General features: G+C 42.0%; 1 long non-coding RNA gene across 1 annotated transcript; it reads right to left on the reverse strand.

The window, feature by feature from the left end:
* Positions 1 to 1,070: 1,070 nt before the first annotated feature.
* Positions 1,071 to 6,606, reverse strand: LOC146544909 (uncharacterized). The gene is made up of 2 exons (XR_014882027.1): positions 3,981 to 6,606; positions 1,071 to 2,085 (listed from the first exon to the last, which is right to left on the reverse strand). It is a non-coding gene; the product is annotated as an uncharacterized LOC146544909 (long non-coding RNA).
* Positions 6,607 to 17,432: the final 10,826 nt, after the last annotated feature.

Here is a 17,432-nt window from a genome sequence, read left to right on the forward strand (position 1 = left end):
AAATTCTCCAAGGTTTCTAGATAAAACCTTCAATCCAAATACTTCATGTAAGTATTTCATAAACTCCAGTACTGTGCTTCATAAAAGGTATTTGCATTATTTAAATGTCTTCTACAGGGCTATTAATAAATCTTCTTCTCATCTAACCCTTTTAATCAAGATTTTTTTTTTTTTTTTACCTTTACATTGGGATTATATACTTCAATGCTGATTTTATATCCAAAATCACTGTCTTTCCACAGTCTTCCCAAATACGACCCAGACTGCAGGAAGGCTGGAATTGTTGCTGAAGCCTGCACACCGTCAGAGGTACAGCAAACTACTGCACACCCACTGCTTACACCTACAATGCAGGCTAAACCCCCACTAAGGTCAAAATCATCCATTTTTATTAGCAAATTGCCTCAAATTGTTTAGTTTCAACTGTATTAGTTATGATACTCTAGTACAACTAATTCCGTGGGACTGACCAAATAAAACAACAAAGGAATTCCTATTTAAAGCCCAGAGTTCTCCTTTGAAATGTAGTTCAACTTCAAGGAAGGCATCTGATCTTGACATAGGGTACAAACAACAGAGAATCCAGTACACCCAGTAGCTTGCTGCCCTTCACTGTCAAAAACATGCCAGCTATAGACTGAACTCTAACAAGACTTTCAGATCCCCAAGAAAGGCTGCAGCCCTCAAGTTCAATTTTTTGGAGTCTTCTTCCCCACCTCACCATGAGGTATACTGCCAGTCTATTGACAATACAATGGCAGGTTCCTCTTTTTATGTTTATTTATTTATACCCCTTTGGCAAATTTTATTCTGACCAGCAAACATGACAGTGAATAAAGACACAGAATCTGAGAGACCTGGATGGTCTGTGACTTGTCATACTGTAGGAGCAGAAAGAGTGCATTTGTGGCTATGAATAGCAACGCCGGGCATTCAAGCTACCTTTTCAGTGAGCACTGCCCTTTGCTTTTGTTGATCAAGAACACCCAGGGTCTGTAGGAAAACAGAATGGAAAGAAGGCTCTGCACATGTTCAGACCCCAACCTTTTGTAACAGCAGAGAAAATAGTCATGGACTAACAGAGGCAAGATAGCAGGATCAGAGCACTGCTGCAGGTCTGAGGGATAGTAAAATGCCACATCGAAATATTCATTAAAGAGTTAAATGATTTAGCTAGAAATACAGCATCACATTGATTAGATCAACCAGTACAGATATACGTATATGTGCATACTCTGTGTTTCTGGAGGGGACCACCAGCATAAGCAAAGTTTAAACAAACATACAGTTAAATAAGTGCATCATCAACATTCTAATGAAAGTGACACATTTCTTCTATGTAATGAGCTGGTTTTGAGACAACATTGCTTTGTCTGTATCCTCATTTACACCTATCTAAGAAAGGCTACTCTATCAAATCAGCAGAGGGAATACTTCTTATCAGATCAAAAATTACAAAGATGACTCTGCAAAACCGAGGTTAACCTGACTAACTCCTTAGTGCTTTCTCTGGTAGATTTATTCTTTTTTTAAGAATCTGGGAAATGGCAAGGACCATAGGTCAGTATGATTCATCTCAGCTTCTGAATATGGAGGTAACCGCTTAGTTGACATGTTCCTGTTTCTATCCAGGTTTCCTAGATAAGCAAATTCCACTGTGTAAACTAATCTCATCAAGTGACACAGGGTCAAATATTCATCCAGCCTGCACTCTATATGCAGGGTGCCAGCAATTCTAGGTCATTTTATCTGTGGATCCCAGTGAAATAGAAATCATGTCCAAGAATCTTTACAGCTACTACCATCTAACTAAGCGCTGTGAATGTCCTTGCTGCTTTCTCACTTGAGCAACTCTGGGAGGCCAGTGTACCCCGGTGTCCTGCCTATCGGAGCACTTGAATCCTACCCAGCTTGGTAAGTTATGGTCCCCAAGAGTTGTCAGCTTAATAGAGACAGATCACTCAGAGAATGCAGTATTTCACGGATTCACTCCTTGAAACACAACAGGTATCAGGCTGAGATGAATCCATATGAAGTACAGACTCCGCAATTGCTCTGGGGTTCACTGTTATGAGAAGTATCAAGCTGTGGAAAGTAGAAAGCAGGAGAGGGTGAAAATTGGTTGAATGTCTATTTCATTCCTTCTTGCCAGATCTCTGTCAAACACACTATGCCAGAAAGGTCTAATTCCTGTTTTTTCCTCGGTTAGGATCTCCCACCTGAGGCACACGCTGCATGGAAGAGTATATACTCCAGACATAATTAGCTGTGAATAAGCAGGGATCATATTTATCTAAGCACTACACTTCCTTTAGTAGCCCCGCTAGCCTGTCACCAGCAGAGTGTAAGTTCCTACCTCCTGTCCTTTTTCCTTGGAAACAGGTGGTCCAGTGAACCTGTAGCTTTTGAAGTAAACAAAGGCTACAATAACACTCGTGGACACATAACAAGAGATATGTCACTGTCCATTTGGTTGTCAACAATATTCTGATACCTAAAGGAAACACTATCCTCTGCTTCATAAGAACAATCTTATTTGCTCAAGCTTTTTAAATGAGGGATGACTGCAATGCTGTCTGCTTTGGTTACTCTGCAAGGCAGAAAATCTGCAGACTATCACTGAAATTATAGCAACTCCCATATTTGCTGTGTATATATTATGTAAGAGTTACTATTCTGGGCTGTGCTAAATTTAAAAGAGAAATCTACCAGGGACTCCTTCCAGCAAGTTGGTCATTTAGGTATTCAGAAGGATCTCCTGCTTTTCTTAGACAGATTGTGAGTAGAAAAGCAAAGTTCAGCTGCTTAATTTAATTCCCAGTGCAAGTCGATAGAGAAAATTTTAAAGCCCCGGACAAATTGCCAGGGGTACTGTCATCTAATCTACACCACAAATAAAACTTCATTTACAGCAATGCTTACCACATACAAAGGGGCATATCCTGAGGCCCTTCTATAATAAATTTTCCCTCCTCGTCTGGCCAGGGAGGGTCTAGTGTGTAAGACATAAAAATATAATTGGCCTATATACTCAAAGCATGTGGCCATATTGGAAACTTGTAAAAGTGAGCTTTTGTCACTCCTGAAGATCCATGGCTTAAGTGGGGCTCACATAGAGGTCTTGTACTCTGTCTCATCAATTAAGTCAACACAGCAGAATACGTGTTAGATTGTTTGATGCTTTCACCCTACCACTTTCTAATAAATAACAGTAATTATTTGATAACTACTTAATTTACCAGAACTAATAGAAGTAAGAAAAAACAAGCTAAACACCAAAAAGTAGATTTTCAAATGATTGTAGGCATCAAAATATACATTATATATCTGCTGAAGTGTAGATATTTTGATATGAAAATGTTATGAAATATTCATAACATTGTGAATACAGAGTGCACCTTTGAAAACTTTTCATCCAATTATATGAGATACTTGAGGCCTAAATAACACTTTTTATAAGGCTTTGGTGAGAAGACATCTGAAGAGAGACTCCCTAATGGAAGATGCATGACAAAGCTGAAACTGACTCTTGTCACACTGTTATAAATTTCATTCGGTTCCAGCTTTGGGAGGTATGTAAGCTTTCAGAAGGTCTTTCTGTGTGGGCTTTCCTCACAGTGCTTACCTGAGCTGCTCTGTGCCTGGTGCCTGCTGATGCTGCCCAGCAGCAGGGGAGGCCAGTTCAGAACTAGGGGTGAGTCAGTTTTCTCCACCACCCTCAGAGTCACATCGCCATCACCACCATTTTAGGAATGATGGAGAGGGTCAAAAGATTCTTTTCACAGTTACTCACTTGCAGCTCAGTGTTCACAAGAAAACACATTAACACAAGCCAGGCTACAAGTGAAAAGAGGTGACTGAGGATTTTAATTCTTGGTGAAAAGTGGAAAATATATTATCAGTCGTCTACGCGTAGATGGGGTTAGATGTAGGCTCATCCTAAACAGGACAAATACTTATTCAACACTGCACTATTTTACCTGTTCAGCAACGAGTATAAGGCAGTCCTGTGTTGCTGGGGTGGTTTGCACTGGGAAAGCACTTCCCAACGTGCTGAGAAGGAGCTGGGCCTCGGGGTGAGACTCCAAAATGCCAATATAGAGGTGGTAACCGTTCCCACAGCTGCAACTCTCACGCAGGCACATCCCAGAGAGGCTTCACGGGGTACTGAAGCGGTTGTCTCTTCACAATGCTTTCTCTTCTCTCCATAACAGCAAGGGCAATGTCCCCCACAACCGGCCCCCCTCCCCGCACGGCCCGGCGCAACGGCCAGCCTGCCTGCACCAGCCAGCAGGCACCACAAGATGGCGCCGTGCCCGGGACGCGGCACCTGAGATGGCGGCTGCGCCAGGGGGGGATCGCGGGCAAAGAAGCCGGGGATGCTCCCTTCCTACGGCATTGATGAGTGTGCTCGTTTTTAACACCGTTAGAGATTCTCTCTGCCATGGAAAAGGTTTCCGAGAGAAACTGCTGGCTGAAAGCATCTCATGAAAGCTTGGGCGAGGAGGCAGCGCCATGACCATGAAGTGCAGGTCCCCAGGAAAGGCTTTCCTGGATCTGAAAGCAAAACATGACTGAAACCCTGTTTATCTAAAGCAGATAACTCCCATCCCTTTCCAATGTGCTATCAACATAAAGAAGACTAACTAGGATCTTTCTGATCCAAAGCATTGCTACAGCAATTGTTAGATTAGAATACCTGCGACACGTTTGGATCCCAAGAGGAGACAAGCAATAGAGTGCAAAAGGAAAGATGGATAAGAGTAATTGTACGGAATAAATAAAAAAAAAATCATCTATTTAATAGCACTGAAGCTGTTATGAAAAATTTCTGGTGTGTGTTCTAGGGATTGTTGCCAATCGAAGGTATATTAGTGAGAAAATTCAAAAAAATAAAAAAAATTTGGCACTTTTAGAACGTTTTCTGTTAGGATCACTGAGCAAGTAATTGCTATTGTCATTTCATGCATGGCATAAGGGGTCAGGAGGTCAGTGCAAAGCTGGGATTTTAATTCAGAACCTCTAACTCTCATCCAGCCTAAGCTTTGATTCCTGTGTAACAGTTAGATAGAAAATTATCCCCACAGGGAAGATTGCATCTTTGGAAATTTCCAAGGTGGGATCCCCTTCATGCTGAGGTGGTGTTCATCTGTCAAGAAGGCATCATCTTGTTTCTTCTCAAAGAACCCTTTTGGGACTTGTATGATCCAAAATCTAGGAAGAAAGAAAAAAAAAAAAGAAGAAAGGAAAGGAAAGGAAAGGAAAGGAAAGGAAAGGAAAGGGAAAGGGAAAGGGAAAGGGAAAGGGAAAGGGAAAGGGAAAGGGAAAGGGAAAGGGAAAGGGAAAGGGAAAGGGAAAGGGAAAGGGAAAGGGAAAGGGAAAGGGAAAGGGAAAGGGAAAGGGAAAGGGAAAGGGAAAGGGAAAGGGAAAGGGAAAGGGAAAAGGGAGCAAACAGGCTTATGAGGACACTCAGCACCCCTGTAAGATCCCCAGAAAATTAGGTGCCATTCGAAGCTGTTCCATCCTTCTTGGAAATCCACAGTTCCTGGGACTCCAGTGAAAGAAGCAGAAGCTCTGCCATGCCTCCTGCAAAATCATCCTGACAGAGCATCCAGAGTGGCTGCTGGGGAAGAGGCATGGCAGAGACAGCCCCTCCGTGCTGCAGTATCCTCCCACATATCCCTGGAGGACATCAGAGCTTGCAGCAGCCCGATTGTCTGCATAGTAATCCTGTGAACAGATCACTGAGGCATTTTCTTCCCTCTAAGGCCCCCCCTGCAGCTTTTTCATTGGGAAGGGATGATCTAAGCCCGTGTGACTTGTGATTCAATATTTTTACCCTAATAGCAAATGTAGTGCACTTCCCAAGTGGAAAAAAAAAAAAAAAAAAAGTTTTGCATAACTGCCACTGTTGAGAAGCTGCTTAATAGTTCATACAAAATAAATCCGTGTGTCCAAATTCAGGCTTCTCCTTTAAGTAACTCATCGACTAGCCTTCCATACAGGCTTTTTGCTTATTTAAGGACTGATAGCACTCCCTCACTACTGGGGGAGGAGAAGAGAAAGCAGAAATATGAGGTCATGTTCTAGTCACATGATTGCTGCAGCATCTGTCAACTGTGATACAATTACTAACCCACAACAGTACATTTATGACATTCAAACCTGCTCAGCATAGCATCTCCTCCTCTGGTGCCTGAGCTTTTTTGGTACTTAGGGATCGTCTTAAAAGCTGCCTAAGCAAACGAGCATCATGAATCACAAAGCATACATTTTGGCAGTTTATTATATTGAAAATTGCACTATACCAGGAAAATCACATTTGGAGACTTTGGTTAATTAAATCCTTTCTCTGTAGAAAGCTTCAAGGCAGTCTCTCGGGTGGAAATGCTTGGCGTGGTGGATTTAACCACACTGCTTCTGGAGAGCTTGCTGATCTGAGCAGGACTGAAAACACTGCAATCTGAGACTCTTACTCCAATCTGTTGCTGCATGATTTTCATCTCAGCTGCAACGTGGCTTCCTAGGTGAATATCACTGGATAGAGTAGTTTTTCTTTGTTTTTCTTTTCTTTTCTTTTTTCTTTCCAGTTATTTTACAATGACAAGAACAGCCAGATCTGCTGCAGGTTATGTCAAGGTGCAGAAGGACATCACTATTTTCTACCACTTTGCAGACACTGGTCTGCAGAGTGTTTCTTCTGCTAGAACTTCGTGGCAAAGTTTAGTAGTTTCCTGAGCTGGAATATGCATTTGGACCAGCACATTTAATAGCCATGGATGGAACCACCCTAGGCAAATCTTTCCAGTCTTTTTAAGCCTGCTCATGCACTTTTTTTGCCACGACTTTTGCTGATGGCTATGAGCTCCACAACAGTAGGATGCACTGTGTTTAAGCAGTTGTTTTCTATTTTATTTAATGCTGCCTGATCATTTCTTTACATTTGAGTTCACATTTATCTCATATATTAGGCACCATACAACCATAAGTCACATTTGAAGAATGATATGCTAATGCACATACTTACTATCTCCTTACTCAGCAAGGAGTTAGGGAGAAAAGTAACTGAGCTGTTGAACTGATGACAATTTTTGCTGCCAGCATTTAGACTGTCTCTGATGTTAGTATTGTTGATGTGAGAGATGAGCTGCAGTCTGTAACTACTCCGCAATATCAATGACTTACTGCCAATGGATTGAAGAAGGCCTGTAAAAGGGAATATAGAATCTCTAAGGCTCTTCTAAATTCAAATGGTGAACAAAGAAGGAAAGGAAATCACCACAATCTCCTCTCAAAGTTCTGAGTCCCTTCTGCTTCTGTGGCCCCAGTGAAGACAAATTAAAGGAGCTCAGCTCCAAGCTCCTTCCCATATTCTCTAGTTGGAAGGAAGATGCTTACACAGGTGGTAGTGAGCTGAGTATTAGGGCAGACTGTAAGGCACAAGTAGATGAACATTCTAAAGTGCCTGAAGGATATTTTGGGTGGTAATAGTTCAGGATGGAAAGTAATCACTGAGAAATTTGGGATCCCAGAGTAATTGTTACAGAGCCTATAGAAATTGGAAGGGGCTAATTGATTAAGTTTATATATAAAGGAGAGGTTTCTGTGAATGCTACCAAGGGAGGAGTTGAAAAGGCCTTGAATACAATTTGCTAGCAAAATCCTTAGTGACTAACACAGTTCTCATACAGGTATCAACAACAGCAAGAACGAGACCATCCTTTACTTAGCCAAATTTGACTCAAATAAAGTCCAATCCAATGCTTTACTATTTTAATTAGAACACATGGTATAAATGTGTTTGCAGGAAACAGAGCACAGGAATTAAATCACATCCCTTGGCAGAAAATGGAATTGTGTGTATGCAGGCACTTAGTACACAAGAGAATTCAGGAGAAAATGACAGCAGAAAACCAGGAGTTTCATATTCATGGCTATGTATACTGTCTGTGGCATGAGAAATGAAGCATGCAAGCTGAAGTCAGTATCTAATGAATTAAGAAATGGTGTCAAGCCCATCTTCACGCTCTGGACTGTAAGTGCAACTCAGGCTGCAAGCCGCGAGTTCTCACTGCATCGGCTGTACAGTTTGGTGTGTGCCCTTCTGTGCTCTGTTCTTCTGTGTTGTTCTAACTTTTCTCTTGATTCCTGCATCCCTGCGGCAGCTATCTTTTATTCAGATTAAAATCTCCATGAAGAAGGGAACACGTTACTATAGACCATAATACAATAGAGCCTCCAACTACAGTGAAGTCAAAAGGAGTTGTTGTATTATGAAAAATGCATTTGTTTGTGTATGTCTCCTTTTGCGTTTATAAATCAGCTGTGCATAGAGAGAGATTTCCAGATGCAAGAAATTCTGAGGGTTTCCTTAACAGAAAAAGCATTTAATGCTTGAAAAAGCATAGTAACAAACTGGCACTGTGTCTAAGCCTTTTATAACAGTTTAATTCACACCCTCTCTCCAAATGTAAATTAATCCAGATTGGGAAATGTTGGAAATCTGAAGCAATATATGTAATTTGGTACTAGCCTAGGGGTGGGGAAGGAAGATTTATAGGAAATATCCTGCTCAGGCCTTCATGTTAAGCCACTTTTTTCAAGCCTTCCTGTCTTCAGCTGTCCTTGCTGCTAACCCCAAACTGAAATTTGAACCCCCTCAGACCTGCTTAGAATTCTACTAGTGATTTCTACATTTTCTTCACAATCAGGAGGGGGGGAAAAAATCAAAGTAAAATGGGACATACAGACTGAGTCAGGTTTGGAAATGCTTTGTTCAATTTGCACTGATATTCTCTAGCACAGTTTCAATTTTTTGAACGAAGTCTTCTCAGTAATGATGGCTCTTTAAAAACAAGACCACATCCCATTAAAATGTTCTAAGCATACCTTAGCAGAGCACAAAGGATGGCATCCTGCAGGCAGTCAGACAGGTGGCAGGGCACTTACATAAAAGCTGTCATTAGCACTAGCACTCCCTTTTCTGGTTCCTTTAGTGCCTTTTGCACTTAACTCTTTTCTGACCTCTTCTGAAAGTACAAGTGGATCATCCCTAGCCTGGGATTTATTTGGGAGGCAAGTACATATTTGTACAGGTGATGCAAATGACATTAAAGGGGTTTTTGCTACTATAGATTACCAACTAAAGAATGCACAGTGTGGCAAACACAGTGGATTCACTGTGGCTACAGAAGAAGCACATTATTGACAGTACCAATAATTTTCAATGTCCTTCAGTTAATGTAACATCATTCCTCATAAGCTCACAAAACTGACTTCCACATAACTATGCCATAAGCAGTTCTGTTGATACGAAAGAAATTGAGTTTGAATACAAAGTTGTCCATGATTTTGGAGTACCCTCTAAGGTCATTCATAATTTGGCAGTGTTACTATTTTAGGTGTTGGGTGGCCTATTTTCCTCTTCTCTAATGTCTTTACTGTATGGACTGTTATTTCTGCAAATTCTTACTTCCTGAACTCCCTGTCTGTCTCTCTGGGTTTCTCATGGTCAGTAAGACACTAGAGATCTACACAGAAGGAAGTAGCAACTTCTGTATCTTTTCCAGCTAAAGGACAGCACACATAGTACAGTTCCTCTGTCTGAAAACATTAAATAGATTTTTCTACTGTTTTTTTTTCAGATTGCATGAAGCAGGACAATCGGTAAGGGAACTGAGATTTGCCTAGAGCCAGCAGACAAATCTAAAACAATTAATCAAGCTTGAAATTCAAAAGACTTATAACAATTAATCACAGCTTTTTTTTTGGGGGGGGGGGGATGTGAGGGGGGGGCAGTTATTATTGCAAATGAATGCTTATGTTACTTATTTTTGGGAGAGGAATGGAGCACAAATCGGAACATTTGTAAAGACACACCGTTTTCATTTAAGAATCTGCTGATTTTAAAAGAAACCTATTTTTGCCTGGTTCCAATCACACTTAATCACAGGTTGCCACAGAGAGCTTCCTTGGGGGGTGTTGGAGTGGTGCCTGAAATCCTTTTATCCCTCTCTTTCACTGCTCAAGAGTACAAAGGCCATGCAAGGTTTATTTCTAAAGCAATACCTGCTTTGTTTGGATTCCTTCACTGTCCAAACTCAGACACCACTGAAGCTGATGCAGCTGGGTTGACACATGCCACCACTGTTTTTTTTCTCCAACTTACTGTAAGGTAAATCTACATATGTTTTATCTCTCTTCTAAATGCCCAGCAACAACTGTCACCTTCTGGTGATGATTTAAAGGGTGGAAGGAGCAGTGAACTTGGTAGCAAAGCACTCCTGCATATTCATGAACACATGAACTGCTGAGGAATTTTGTCACTCCTAACTTGGCATGATAATACTGGTTTTCCAATGGACAACATTTAGTTGTAATGATTTTTAAAAATTTCACTTGAAATGCTTGAATTGATCTTGGAGACATCTTTTTCTTTGCCCTCATTATCCTTCATTGCTCTCATTTTTCAGACATCCTGGGAGAGATTATCAGGCGAAGAAATGGAAGGTTAAGAAGGTTACAACCACCTTGAGTGACAGCTGTGGTATGTATGTGGGTTGCTCCAAAAGTAATGCCACATATTTATTTCCATGCAAACTACCACAGGTACAAAGAACAAAATAGCTCTATTTGATAGAGCAAATTCTCAGCTACAGAACATAATTTTTCAGTCATCACCACTAGATATGCATTTTCACCAGCAATGAGTCTGTATGCTGCACTCATAACAGTCTGCGCCAGCGGAGGTGACCCACCGTCATTGAGGCCCTCTGCTGAAACACACCACCCACTGCCTCACTGTGCTCACACCCACTGTTTGGTCTCCATAAACATTCAGCAAGTGTAGACGAACATCAGTGGGGGCCATTTTTTCTGCATGAAGGAATTCAGTTAGTTCCATACCTTTGCTCCATACGCACTTCATGTCAGACGCTGTTCTGTCACACTGCCCCTCTGCTGCCATCTGTCACATAGCAACAAAGTGTAACCTAATATTCAACCTCTACTGCCATACTACCAACATCCTCCTCTGATACCGAGCCAACATAATAAAATAGGAGGCATTACTTTTGGAGCAGCCCACACATTTTGGAAGAACTACCCTTTTTTTTTTTTTTTTTTTTTTTCTAGTGGGGTAAATAAGAGAGGGACTCTGTTAAAAATTAGCACTGAATTTGAGCCTTTTTAAAAAGCAAGCTACTGTCTTTCTCTATACCTGCTAAGGAAGCCTGCTTATTCTTACCTCAGTGTTTTCTAACTGCCAATGGAAATAGAACCCATAACAGCAATAAAGAAAATAATAAAACAGGCTGAACTTCTCCTGATATAAAAGAGATAGCAAGAAAATGTTAAAAACCGACCAGCCAGACTTACACACCAAAAAACCCCACAACCATCATGCCTCATGCATTGGTTTTCACTAAAAGCCTCAGGACTCCAGCAGTTTCTGCTTTTCTTTCTCATCCTGAATTATGGACCAAGAAATTGCGGAGACATCCACGCAAGCCACATTTTGAGGATCAAGGAAAAAATTAAATTCTGGTCCTTAAAGCATCTTCCCTTCTTAGTGATTGCTGCAAATCTGTAATTAATGCAGAGTTAGGACATACTGGCAGTAGCTAGAGCCCTTATAAAATATAACCTTCAGCAAAATTCAGACTATTGAAAACCAGGTAATACAGAGCTTAGGTCAACATTCAGGCAACCTTTATTTTACTTTTCCTTCTTCAGATGGGAAGTGGCAATATTTACTCAGTTGAGTACTACTGTATCAAATAGTAGCAGACTGGTTAAACTGTGATAGCAGGAAATATGTTAGGCCATGCCTCACAGATGGAGCCTGAGTCCCTCACTGCTCATCACTTCTGTGGATGGGAACAGATGAACAATGTCTATATGCACCTCTATGGTTATGGTGATAACCATATGCCTCTTCTCACTGATGAGCTGCATATATCGAGTCAGCGCTGGGACACGGGGATGTTTTAGCCACTAGCACTTGGGCAAAGTAAAACAGGGAAAATAAACACGGGTTTAATAATATGTATGTGACCAACTGTTGTCTCACGGTGCCTAGCAGGAAAGAGAAGATACAATTACTATGGAATTGGTTATAGGAAATTGGGTCAGTGTATGCATGTAGAGGAAATGTCACTGTAAATACGGCACACTTCCAAATAGAAGGTCTGCCTGTGCAGTAGTAGTCATATACAGTGTTCTCTGAAACGCACTCACAGTAGCGGTGAATTATTTCCATTACAAGTATGTTGAGGCACTGCTATAAAGATTGGTGATTTGCTCTGTATTTCATGGTTTTTCAGAGGCTTGAATTATGCTGAACTTGACTTTATGAAAGCAAGTGAGCAATCTTAACCATAAAATATTAAATATTTTCTGTAAAGTAATGCTTCTAACAGAGGCATATTTCTTGCAGGCCTCAAAAGTTCATTGGGTGCAACAATGGCACTACTGAGATGAAATAAAGGGAACTAACACTGTGATTGTCAACCCCTACTCTCTCTGCTGTGATACTGGAATGGGTGTTATTACCACTTACTGAAAAATTTGGAAGGTGAAATTACTGACAGTATAATCAGAAATTATAGTTTCCTGTTAATTACACCAAAGAACCATTGAATAAATATCAAGGAACTACATAACGCGTGTCTCCTACCTCCCCTCCATTTCCTATCAAGATAAACATAACCCTTCCCGAGGAAGTTTCCAGCAGGCTCTTCTCTTCAACTTTATTAAACCATTAGCATCTTAGAAGCTATCAATGCTTTAAAAAGTTTCTCTTTTCTCTCTGATTCTCTGGAGTTGCAGGCATGCTTCACAGTGAGGAGCTTATATATTGCATATGTTAGATTCCCCCAGTTCTGGTTTTCTGTCCTTGGGTCTGTTTTTGAGTTCCCTTCAGCTCTCTCCACGTGCCAATTTACATGACAAGCTGTGGAAGAGAACTGCAGTCCCAGGGCAGGACTGAGCAGGGGGACCTCAGAGTTCCCTTCCTTTCCATTCAATTTTCCCCTTCTTTGCCATTCATCTCATTTCTCAATATCTCATCCACCACTGTTCTTTACCTTCACATGATGCCTGACTTTACAAGCCATTTCACTGGGAACCCGATAAGTGGCATGGGATAAAATATGCTTATATATATTTTTATTTTTTTTATATTTTCAAAGAAGCTGATGAACAAGTTCAGACCTTATTGGAAGTTCAGACCCAAATCTCAAGTTCACCAAAGGCTAGGCAAAATCCAGAGAATGCTGGTAACTGTAGCTGTACAAGAATCTCCACTGTGAGGCAGATTTTATTTCCAACAAAATGTTTGGTGAACTGCAAGTAATTGTCACCAAGTTGCTGTGAGGAAGATAATTGCTTCCTTTGGACACTTAGCTCAGCTCTAAGTAACTCTGTAGTGATTTATTCTGTTCAGACTCCTTCCCTGACTATAGTACCCAAAGAACTCAACCCTAAACAGTAGTAACCAGGTATTTTGAGATACCTAAGGCAATGAAAACCATCCTAGCAACTGACTGAAAGTAAACGTAACACAAGGAGTGCTCACCTGGAAATGAGATTGGGTGGTAATAACATGGAGACTGAGTGGCTGCCTCAGCTCATGTGCTAGGGATGCACTGAGAGGAGAGACATGGTTGGACGTGTCAGGTAAGATAAAGCACTCACTGCTCTGCCTAAGTCTTGGCAGTATCACAGTTGCAGAACTCAGTGAAATGTGGCCCCCACATGCTGTTGAGGTAGGAGTGCAGAGAGACAAGTGATCTCTGTGACACCGGGAATGGTACAGGAGGCACTTAAAAAGGTACCACAAATGTCACTGGAAGCCAGTGAAGTTCTTCCTTTCAGAGGATGAAAGGAGAGTCTGAAGAGGCACCTCAACCTCTTGCTCATTCCTTTTCACACCGTGTCCAAAGCATCCATGTTGTCTAAAACTCTTGCCTAGGAAAGTTACTTAGAGTGATGTAATATTCCCCTTAATGTCAATTTTATCTCTCTTTCTTCAAAGGAACTAATTCATTAGTGTTGCTGTGGAGTTGTCCTTGATTTTAGCCAAGAGGCAGGCACTCCCCTTGACAGGAGACCTATTATCTTCACTGCTTCTGCTAGATGGACAGTGCATTTCAGAGTCACTTAAATGTCACAGTTGGAAGCTACAAATAAATCTGTGGAGCAGAGCATCTCCTAAATACCTTTTCATGGAAGAAAGTGAGAGAAAAGCACACTAACAATTCCCAAATTGAAGGGAAATCAACTGTATCAATCTATGCACTAGATTTTTGCAGTGTCTTTCTCCCTGTTAGGGACATCCCGCGATTTGCAGCAGAATGGTTTGGGCAATAATTAGGAGGCAATCTGAAAATTTAAAAATTCCTTAAAAAAACTTATAAGAAAAAAAAAAATAGGGGAGAAATGAATTAAATATTTAATGATGTTATCTTTTCTTTTGTGTTACATGATAATATAAAACTATGCTATCACAAGCTGTAATAGCATAATAGGATAAAATCGGATAACTGAAGAGACCTGTGCATGAGGTTTCCCTATAATGGAGCATACTAATTTGGGTGGGGTTTTTTGGTTGTTTTTGATTGTTTGTTTGTTTGTTTTCGGAGAGAGTAAGTGGAATACATATTTTTTTGTTAGTTTGTTTGTGATAGTCAGTCCTACTTCAGTAAAGTGACTGCCATGGGTACTGCAAGTGGTAAGTGTGCTTGGACAACTGGATAATTACAGCTGATGATCTAAAATGTGTTACCCTGCTTTATTCTAATTTTACAGACTGTGTGCCTTTCGTGTGGAGACCATCACTGTATTTATGAAAAGCATTATGGAGGAAGCAAGAATGCAGTTAGGACACTTTAAACTGAGAGAAAATGAGTCTCTCTGCTCTTGTAAATGGCGAAAAAAAAATGTTTGAAATGAAGTAGATGCTGACATTCAGAAAGAATTGTATCTGCAGCTATTGAATTCCCTATCCATTTCTGGCACATTAGATACACGTAATTTGCTTCCTCTGTATTAGCTCTATGTATATATACACAAACATTCTCTGCATTACCTAATCTTGGAAAGACAAGCAATATGTAATGATCTGATTCATAAACTGCAGAAGTAGTGTTCTCACCATTGATGATGACAATGAATCATTCAGACTGAAATACCGGCTTGCATTACATCTGTTCTGGTATTACCTTCTGCTGCTTACAGCAGTGATGGGGAGCTCTGTTTGAAAATGAGAAACTGAGTGGTCTGAAAGACAATATGCTGCAAACAGGGCATTCAGATGGCATTGCCCTTTTTACTGACTTTCACCAAGACTTTGTTTGTTCTGAGTCTGTAAGTATTGTAAAATGGCTCCAATCTTGCAAATACATACATGACTAAGAAATGAATCCTGAGACTGATTGTATGTACAACTAACGTTACTGAAACTCACCTATTACTTCTCACAGTTTATCAGGTCTTCTCTGCACATTTTCCTCCACTACTGACCTGAATATTCGGAATAGACCCTACTTGAAAAGGTAGCCTAGCTGTATTTCTTCCTCTCAGAATACTCGGTGGGTGACACAGCCTGAGCATTGCAGTCTTAGCCCATTATGGGTGGTTTCCTAGAAACATGTTGGCCATGGGGCTTTTAGGAAGTTCTATGAGGTCCCACTCCTACTCCCTGTAGCCATGCCATGTGGTGAGCAGATCCAAGCAAGCATTTTAGTTTACCAGCTCTGAGTCTTCATTTGCTTTAAATATTTAGTGTGAGCTGATTGGCCGCTCATTGTCTGCGAGAGATGGAGGAATGGAGGAGACTAATTTGGCTGAGATTGTGCAAGTGCAAAATGATGATTACGGGATTTGTGAAGCAATGCTGGCAATTATGCAAGTGCCAGAAGGGAGGAAGCACACTTCCCATTGCCTGTGCAGTGGCAGCTGGCTCCTGAGCCTGTACCTCAGCAAGCATAGCGAAAAGGAAATGGTGTCACCTAGGCCACTGTGTGTTGCATGCTATCAGGTCCCTTGTGGGTACCTTCAGAACCTTTAACAGGTTCTGAGGGGTAGCATGCATCAGGTTGCTATGAAGCAGTTCTTCTGGGCCTGTTCCTTGCTGAGATGGGTGCAGGACACATCTGCCTGCTGAGCAGAGCTGCTCTCTAGGAGGCCACTGCACCTGTGCCCCAAGCTCTGTGCTGGCTGCCTGCTGGGTTCTCCAGACAGTGGCTTCCGTGTACAGCTGACACGCTCTGGAAGGCTGAGGACATGCCGCCATTTTCTGTCTGCTCAAGGGGTTGGGTTAATGCTGAGTGCATCTGGAGATCAGGGTGCATTAAAAAGAGCGTGGCCAGCAGATGGAGGGAGGCGATTTTTTCCCTCTACTTCTGTCCTGGTGAGGCCACATCCAGAGTGCTGTGTCCAGTTCTGGGCTTCCCAGTTCAAGATGGGGAACTTCTAGTGAGTTCAGTGGAGGGCCACAAAGATGATGAGGAGACCTGGAACATCTCCTTTATGAGGAAAGGCTGAGAGCCCTGGGGCTGTTCAGCCTGGAGAAGGTTGAGAAGGGACCTTATCAATGCTTATAAATATACCTAAAGGGTGGGAATTCTTGTGGATGGAGCCAGGCTCTTTTCAATGGTGCAGTGTCAGGCCAAAGGGCACAATGCAAAACATGGGAAGCTCCATAGGAACATGAGGAAGGTCTTCACTTCAAGGATGGCAGAGCACTGGAACAGGCTGCTGAGGTGGTAGAGTCTCCTTCTCTGGAGGTATTCAAGAGCTGCCTGGGTACCCATCTTGGAAGCCTGCTGTAGGGAGCTGCCTTAGCAGTGGGGTTGGACTCGGTGATCTCAGGGGTTTCTTCCAACTCCTGTGGTTCTGTGACCCTCTGCTTTTCCTCTCAGGGCTCTCAAGGCCAACGAGTTACACCAAGGGAAAGACTTGCCAAGTAGTAACTGTTAGACTTTGTCCTGATCCAAAAACACATCCTATTGGATATTCGGATAAGCCTTGTGCACCGTGGGATTTGCATTCATTTTCACCCTCAAGTGCCACAGATCACGACAGAGTCTTTGTGGTGCCTTTTATCGTGGTCAGATGGGGCTTAATCACGAGTCTCCAAAAAATCACAAACCAGAAAAGGCGACTGTTCGCCCTTTGACTCCAGGCGCATGTCATAGCACTACAGCTGAAAGCGGATTGCTGGAATGACACCCGGGTGCCGCTAGACGTGGCGCTGCTTGCCGCGACCACGCGTGGAAGCGTGACTTCATTCCTTTTCGCGCGGCACCCCCTCGTTAGACCTGCCCCCCGCTCCTCAGCCTTTCAGGTGCGTGCTGGAACCCGCTCCAAGCGCACACGTTCAGGTTCCCCAACACCCGAAATTCACGGCGCTCAGACGACCGCCTCTCCCC

The sequence above is a fragment of the Meleagris gallopavo genome, chromosome 2 (assembly GCF_905368555.1).
Source record: "Meleagris gallopavo chromosome 2, MGAL_WU_HG_1.1, whole genome shotgun sequence".
NCBI classification, from domain to species: Eukaryota; Metazoa; Chordata; class Aves; order Galliformes; family Phasianidae; genus Meleagris; species Meleagris gallopavo.